Below are 8,027 nucleotides of genomic sequence, written 5' to 3'. Positions count from 1 at the left end.
ACCTCCCCACATTGCTACCATCAATCATCAACCCAGACCCACACCGCCACCATCGAGACCACGCCACATGCCACACGCCAATCTTGCCACGCCGTGACCATGTCGTGACCACGCTGAATCCAACCCAACTCTGGTGGCATGCTTTGAGAGAGAGAGAGAGAGAGAGAGAGAGAGAGAGAGAGAGAGAAATAATATAATAATTATACAATCCTGTTGCTGTACCATCCTACATATAAGATGATATTGTAGCAATATTGTAAAAAAGTTTACAAGTTTACAAGGACTGATGGAGTGGGTTTTTTGTGCATTGATGATAAAATACACTAACATATGCCATATATAATCTCCAATGTGAACGCTCTTATATTTAGCCAAAATTGTAATCAAACTCATCCAAAGACCTCATGCATTAGGCTCAAATATATCGTCAAATTTTTTTAACTATTATGAATAGTGGGCTCAAAACATTGATTAACATTTTTCACTCAATATATAAGAAAGAAGAAGGTTTTTATTTTTTTATTTTTATTTTTATTCTCTCTCTCAACTATTTAAATAGAATAATTGTGGAATATTGAGGCTGATGTAGTCGTCTGTGAATATATAGTAGATTAGTTAAGGTAACAAATCTGATTTTTATTTTATTTATTTATTTAATTTGACGAGAAGTGCACTGAGCTTGATGTGAATATTGTGGGCTTTGTGGCTAACTGTATTTAGAAAAACATTATTTTTATTGGAGTACATAACTTATACAATTTTTATAATGTATCCAATCACAAGTTATGTTGGTATTCGGTAGTAATGATTTTTTTTTTTTTTTTTTTTTTTCTGAATTTGTATTTCTAAACTTTTAATGATTTGGATTTTGGCACCTACGCCTATCCTCCTACCCTTAATGCCACCTCCCCTTGCCCTTCCCATAAACCCCTAGAGCCAATATTTTCTTAAAATGGTCACAACAGTAGGGCTTGGCAAGGGCAAAAAAAAAAAAAAAAAAAAAAAAAAAAAAAAAAAAAAAAAAAAAAAAAAGGAAAGAAAAAAGGGGGTCACAAACATATGATCATCGTTTTATTGGCTGAATACATGATCATCGATCTAAACGTAGAAATAAGCCAGCCCAACACAAACATAGATGTGTAATCATATATAAGGTCAATTTTTCTAAGGTGTTCTGGAGGGTCAATAATAGTACGTGAGGTACATGCCTATTTTCTGGGCTGACGGAAGAACTTTCAGCATCCAAAGCATGACCATGGACCTTTTAACCCAAATAGGAAAAAAAATCCCAATTTACAATGATTAGGAGGAGGCCGCCAACATTGATCCTTGTAAGATACTACTTATATTTCCAGCCAAAATGCCCCAGGATTTTCTCTCAAAAATTCATATTTGTCTAATAAATCTAAATATTTTCAAAAGAATCTACGTATAAAGTGTGAATTTAAGTAGAGTCGTAGAATTAAGGGAGATATTAGTATATTACTCTTTTTCCCGAAGTTTACAAAGGACATTGTAACCGAGCCCAAGTGGTAACTCTCCATGCACTTAGTGCATAGGAGTTTAGGGAGAGCTAGGCTGAGAAGCTAGCAAGAACTACATCGTAGTTTAATTGTAGTTGCACCCTAATTATAAAGGAAGTACAATTTAATTTGTTGAGGTGGAATATCTATGTGAAACCAACATAATCCAATAAATTTCAAAATTTCCTTTCAAAAGTGTTGAGGTGGTAAGTTGTGATAAGTGTACACTAAAAGTGATGTCAATAATAGTCCCATGTGAAAATGACATTTTAATAATTATAATCTACCATCTCAGCAAGTTGTGAAAAATTTATGACATTTATTGTGTATATGGTATCAATTGTTGAATAAAATTATTCTTACACTATCTTATTTACACTAACTTATTAAAGGATAATTTACCATACTTTGGTATGATTGTGGGTGTTGTAGTTATTATTATTATTATATTTGAATTTATAATGTCTACCTCATGATTATTTTCTGTTAACATGTCAAGACAATAATTAGTTTTTGGTGTAGATCGGATTCAAAACCAAAAATTTTATTAGATTACCAAAAACTTAATAAATCTAAAATATAATTGTATCCATTACAATATGGACAAATTTTGACTTCAAATATGTTTGAAGTCTTAAGTTTTAACCCATATATACTAGAAAGATAATGTGTTTGTATTATGTGCATACATATGACTCATATTAAATAATTATATACAATTACTTAAGTGTGGTTAAATGATTTATGTGCATTACACATATCAGAGGCACATACTATTTTTTTGAAAAAAAACTTACATACTCCCTTTGTAGTGCTCTGGGCTTTCACAAAGAGAGTGAGCCCATACGTAGAACCAACCATGGGGCCCATCCCTTTTATGAGAATCCGAAGCACTGCTTCGGAAGTATGTATGTATTACCCTTATTGTTTTAGTGTGTGTTGAACTCTAATACTCCAAACATATCTAAAGTTTTACCCTTTGGTTTGTATATGTATAATGATAGGCCCAACGAACCTCCTTACCCAGATGAACCCATTAAGCACCTTCGTCCACCCCTTCGCCTCGTGGACGAAGGAAGGCAAGCCATTAATAGAGGATTCAATACCTTGGACAGATACAAACTAGCTATCAGATTGTTGGAAGCTCATCAAAACCCATATTAATGAGCCTAGAGGCGTTACAAAAGAAGCACTAAAGCCACAATAAAGGCCACAACGGCTAGAAGCAATGGAGCCATATATAAACACCCCTCAAAACTAGACAAGGTACATTCACACATCCTAATATGCAAATACACCGTAGCTCTGATATTCTAACCTCTCATATACTTTCTTAAAGCTTCTATATGTTGACTTTATCATCGGAGACTCTGTGGCAGACACCACACCGATGACCACCTAAGGAGGGCTTTCCACGACAATTGAAGGCACATGGATGAGGTTGTTGACTCATCTGGATGAACTTACTTGATTGACGATTTCCACATCACCAGTTTGGTACTGTTTGTAGGGACGATATTTTTGTACTTAGGTTCGAGAGCGTAGTTCCATTAAACTCACAAGTCCAGACGGAGTCCAACACTCCCCAAGATTCTGCAGCATTAGCTCTGCAAATCCAAACACTCACAGCCAGTGTGGAGGAGCTTACTAGATAGAACCAGGAGATGAGGCTGCGACTGTAGCAAGAGGAGAGCTGGTCTGGGGCTAACCAGGATGATGATGGAGATAGACAAAGAAGGAATGACCGCCGAAGACCTGCCACTCCAGAAGGACCGAGCTCGGACCTTCTCAGGAAAATGAGAAAGGAGATGGACGAGCTGAGGAAAACATAGATCTAAGCTTGGATAGGATGGTTAGGAGGACAAATTCACCCTTCACGACGGCGGTCATGGAATGCCCAATGCTGTTAAGGTTTCGTCTACCTCAGCTCAAGTCATTCGATGAGCTGAAAGACCCTTTAGATCACCTCAACACTTTCAAGACAACTCTAGGTCTTCAATAGCCCCCCAACGAGATACTGTGTTGTTCTTTCCCCACCACTCTCAAAGGAGCTGTGAGGGAATGGTTTGCGAAGTTACCAACGTCGTCCATCGACAACTTCGAGCAGTTGGACAATTCCTTCTTATGCCACTTCGTCGGGGGACAATGCTTGAGAAGACCAGTAGACCACATGCTTACTGTTAGACAAGGAGAAAAGGAGACCTTGTGGTCAGATGGGAAGCGTTTCACTCGAGAAACTTTAGAGGTGGGTGAAGCGGATGACAAAGTACAACTAACAACCTTTAAGGCTAGTTTGAAGTCTAGGGAGTTCGTGGTCTCACTCGTGAAGAGTCCCCCTAGGACGATGGCAGAGATGTTCCTGAAGGGGCAGAAGTACATGAATGCCGAGGATGCCCTAGCAGCAATAGAAGATGTAGAGAAGTCCAATGAGAGGAAAAAAAAGGAAGATGACAGGAGAGGACGAAAAAGGGAATGGACAAATCGTTAGAATACTGACGGGAAAAAATGGAAAGATGATAAAACCCCTTGTAGACACTCAATTTTGCACCCATGATTTAATCAAGGAGAATGACTCGAATGACCATCCATGCACCAAAAAAAAAATCATAATTGCATCACATGCATCACTCTGTTCTTGCATCGCATGCATTAATTTTTCTTTGCATTACATGTATCATGTCAACATATCATCATAATGATCTTGAGATTCTAACTATCGCAACGGTGTTTCTAGTTTCTAAATCGGACTACTGGATCGAAAGATACCGCATGATCAGGTTTGCATGGTCCATATGCATTGTGTCTAGGAGGAGTCGACCACACACAATTAATTTAAGTTAATTCTGATCGGTCAAACAATTAAAATTAATTAAATAATTTTGTGATTGGTTGATAATTAGTGTTTAAGATAGAGATGCATGCATAGGAATAAAATGGATGACTGGATAAAAATAAAATTATGGATAATCTGAACTTTATCAAGATTTATTTTAAGGGATTTATCCACAAGATAATAGGTCAAGATAATTGTTCAAGATAATGGTTCTTAGAAAGCCCAAACCATCCAAAAAAGAGATAAAAAATCATAAACGGAGGATGAAAACGTGTCTAGATACAAGGACCGACCAAAAAACCCTAGAAAGAGAGTCTAATTGGCACCCGAACATGAAAGCGCTCTCGGACTCCAATAGAAAATTCGGCACTTTTGGAGTGCCAAACGGCACTTTGAAAGTGCCAAATTTTCATGGGTTGGGTTTTGGCCCAACGGCCTTCGGGTGACGATAAAGCATACCCTTTTCGACCTTTTCGCAAAACGATGCGTCTGGATTCAAACCCTAATCATCCATACCTATTTTTTAGGGATTTAGGACCTCTATAAATAGAGGCTAAACCTCATAATTCAACACCTTTTTTCAAAGCTCTGGGAGGCGTATGTTTTAGGCTCTCAAATTGCCCATATTTTCTAATCCATTCTCTGAGTGTTGCTGCTTCAATTAGGGTTTTTAGATTTCAAAGAGAATTACATAAATTTCATTGAACCCTAAAACATCCTCTCAAGAACAAAGAGTGCTCATGCAAGAGGTTGTTCCTTAACCCTTTTCTTATGATGTGATGCTGCATGTTATATCTCTTTCTTTTTCAAATATCCATAACATGAATTGTTAATTGTTGTTATGTTTATAGCATGATTTTTTTTTATATGATTGTTATAATCTTCTTCTTGAATGTCAATAATTTGCGTGTGAACAATTCTTTTTATTAAAATTAAACACATTTTATTAGATGTAGATCTAACTTTTTCTCAATACAAAAACAGATCCACATCTTTTCTAGGAGTAGATTTGAATTTTTCTCAATACAAAAATAGATCTGCATCTTTTCTAGATGTAGATCTGAGTTTTTCTTAATACAAAAAAAAAATATGCACATTTTCTAGATGTAAATCTGAATTTTGCTCAATATAAAAATAGATCTGCATCTTTTCTAGATGTAGATCTGAATTTTTCTGAAATCAAAACTGATTTGCATTTTCCTTAAGATACAAATCTATTTTTTTTAATACATGCAAATTGTTGAAATAAAGGAAAAGATCATGTACTACTATGTTTATTTTTGTGTTTGTTTTAATTCATGATTGCGCAAATTCAAGTTATAAGTGAAATTCTCTTCAAAAAATCGTTTTTTAAATTACAAAATCAAAACCAATTTTTTTTTTTAATCTCTTAAAATCAGATCTATTTTTTTTTAATGAATCAAAAGACTTTGTTTTTATGAAATAAAAACATATCTTAATTTTTATCTCCAAAAACCACTCTTTTTAAATACTACAAAATAGATCTGATATTTTTAACAAACCTAAACCAATTTTTTTATCAACAAAAACAGATCTGAGTTTTTGAACAAAAGAAGAGATTTCAATCATAAACAAATTTGTGTGATTTAATTATATTTCACATGTTCAACACATCATTCATGTCATTTATATAATGGTACATTGGTCACAAGAGTCTAGAAGACTAGACTCTGTCTGGGCGGAATGGGTGCTTAACACCTTCCCATTCCGTAACCTAGCCTCCGGATTTAGGTCTTTGGCTTAGTAGATCTAGTCTGTACTTTATTTATTTTGGGTAGATTATAACTAGGACAAAAAGCCACGTAGATTTGGTAGATTGTAACTAGGACCCAAAGCCATGTAAAATTCAAATTTTCAAATTTGTATTTTTTATTCAATCAATGAAACAAAGTGATTCAGTCATGTATTGTATTTTTAATTAGTTTTTCTTATTTTTTGTACATAAAAAATAATTGGCGACTCCACACCACTTACCCAAAAAGAAAGGTGCCCTAAAAAATACACAAAAAATCTCTCTTTTTTGAGAGGCAATTTTCGAGGCCTCTCACACCTCTCGGATGGTAAAATTCACTCCTTTAGTTATGCTTGTTGATAAACTTTTGGTGCAGATTAAAGATGAGCATTACCTTAAATGGCTAGGACTATTGCACTCGTCACCCAATGTACGTGACAAGAAGAAATATTGTTGTTTCCACAAGGATCATGGCCACTACACAGAAGATTGCAGAGACCTGAAAAAGCAGATAGAAGAACTCATCCGGAAAGGGAAGTTATAAAAATATGTCAAGAAAGGAGACTCTAGCAAATCCAAAGATAATAACAAGGACAAGCACGAAGCCTCTTCGAGGGACGAGGATCATACGTCCCATTGTCCACAGAGTGCAATCAGGGAGATAAAGACGATCATAAGAGGGCCATCCATAAGATGATCATTCAGATCCCTCAAGAAATCATAATAGAGGCAGGTGAACAACATCCACAGGATAACACCCCTGAAGCAGAGATGGACGGACAGGGACATCCTTTTCTTGGAAGAAGACGCTAGAGGAGTGAAGCAGCCACTTGATGACCCCTTGGTTATAATGCTTATGATAGAGGGGTTCAACACCAGGAGAATCCTTGTGGACAACAGTAGCTCTGCGAACATCATCTACCTCTCTACTTTTCAACAATAGAAGTTGGATCTAGGAAGGCTGCGTCCCTTCGAATTCCCTCTTGTTAGCTTCAGTAGGGGCAGAGTGTATCCTAAAGGCATAGTGACACTAACGGTCACAGTGGGGTCTTACCCATAACAATTGACTCGTCAGCTAGACTTCCTGGTGATAAATTGTCCTTCATACAACGTGATCATTAGGAGGCCTAAACTCAATCGTTGGAAGTCAGCTAAGTCCACCTATTGCCTAAAGGTTAAGTTTCCAATAAAAAAAGGTGTAGATGAGGTAAAGGTATGGACGAGGTAAAAGGAGATCAGGTGCTAGCTAGGGAATGCTACCAAGCAGTGTTAGTTACGAAAGAAAGCCATACGTGGATGATCGAGGAGAAAGAGGAAGAGAAGGTGGAAGCACTGGAAATTGTGGAGCTGGTAGGCAGAGAGCCAACGAAGACTACAATGGTAGGGACGACCCTAAGTACAGAGATGAGGAAGAAACTAGTCCAATTCCTCAAGGAGAACCTGGACGTTTTTGCATGGAGCCACGACGATATGCTAGGTATATCCACAGAGATCATCCAACACAAGCTAAACGTAGATCCTGAGAGAAAGCCTGTCTAGCAGAGATGACGAGTCTTTACTCCAGAAAGAAACTAGGCAATCACGGACGAGGTCAACAAACTGCTGGTAGCGGAGTTCATCCGTGAGGTCTATTACTCGAACTGGCTAGCCAACGTCGTCCTGGTAAAGAAGGCAAATGGAAAATGGAGGATGTGCATAGACTTCACAGACCTAAACAAGGCTTGCCTAAAGGACAGCTTTTCCCTGCCAAGGATAAATAAGCTGATGGATTCCACAGTAGGACATAAACTCCCGACATTCATGGACGCATTCTCGGGGTACAACTAGATAAAAATGGCAGAGGAAGACTAAGAGAAAACTGCCTTCATCACAAGCCAAAGGCTCTACTGCTACAAGGTAATGCCCTTCGGACTGGAAA

The sequence above is a fragment of the Castanea sativa genome, chromosome 10, assembly GCF_040712315.1.
Source record: "Castanea sativa cultivar Marrone di Chiusa Pesio chromosome 10, ASM4071231v1".
NCBI lineage: Eukaryota > Viridiplantae > Streptophyta > Magnoliopsida > Fagales > Fagaceae > Castanea > Castanea sativa.
This window is presented reverse-complemented; position numbering follows the sequence as displayed.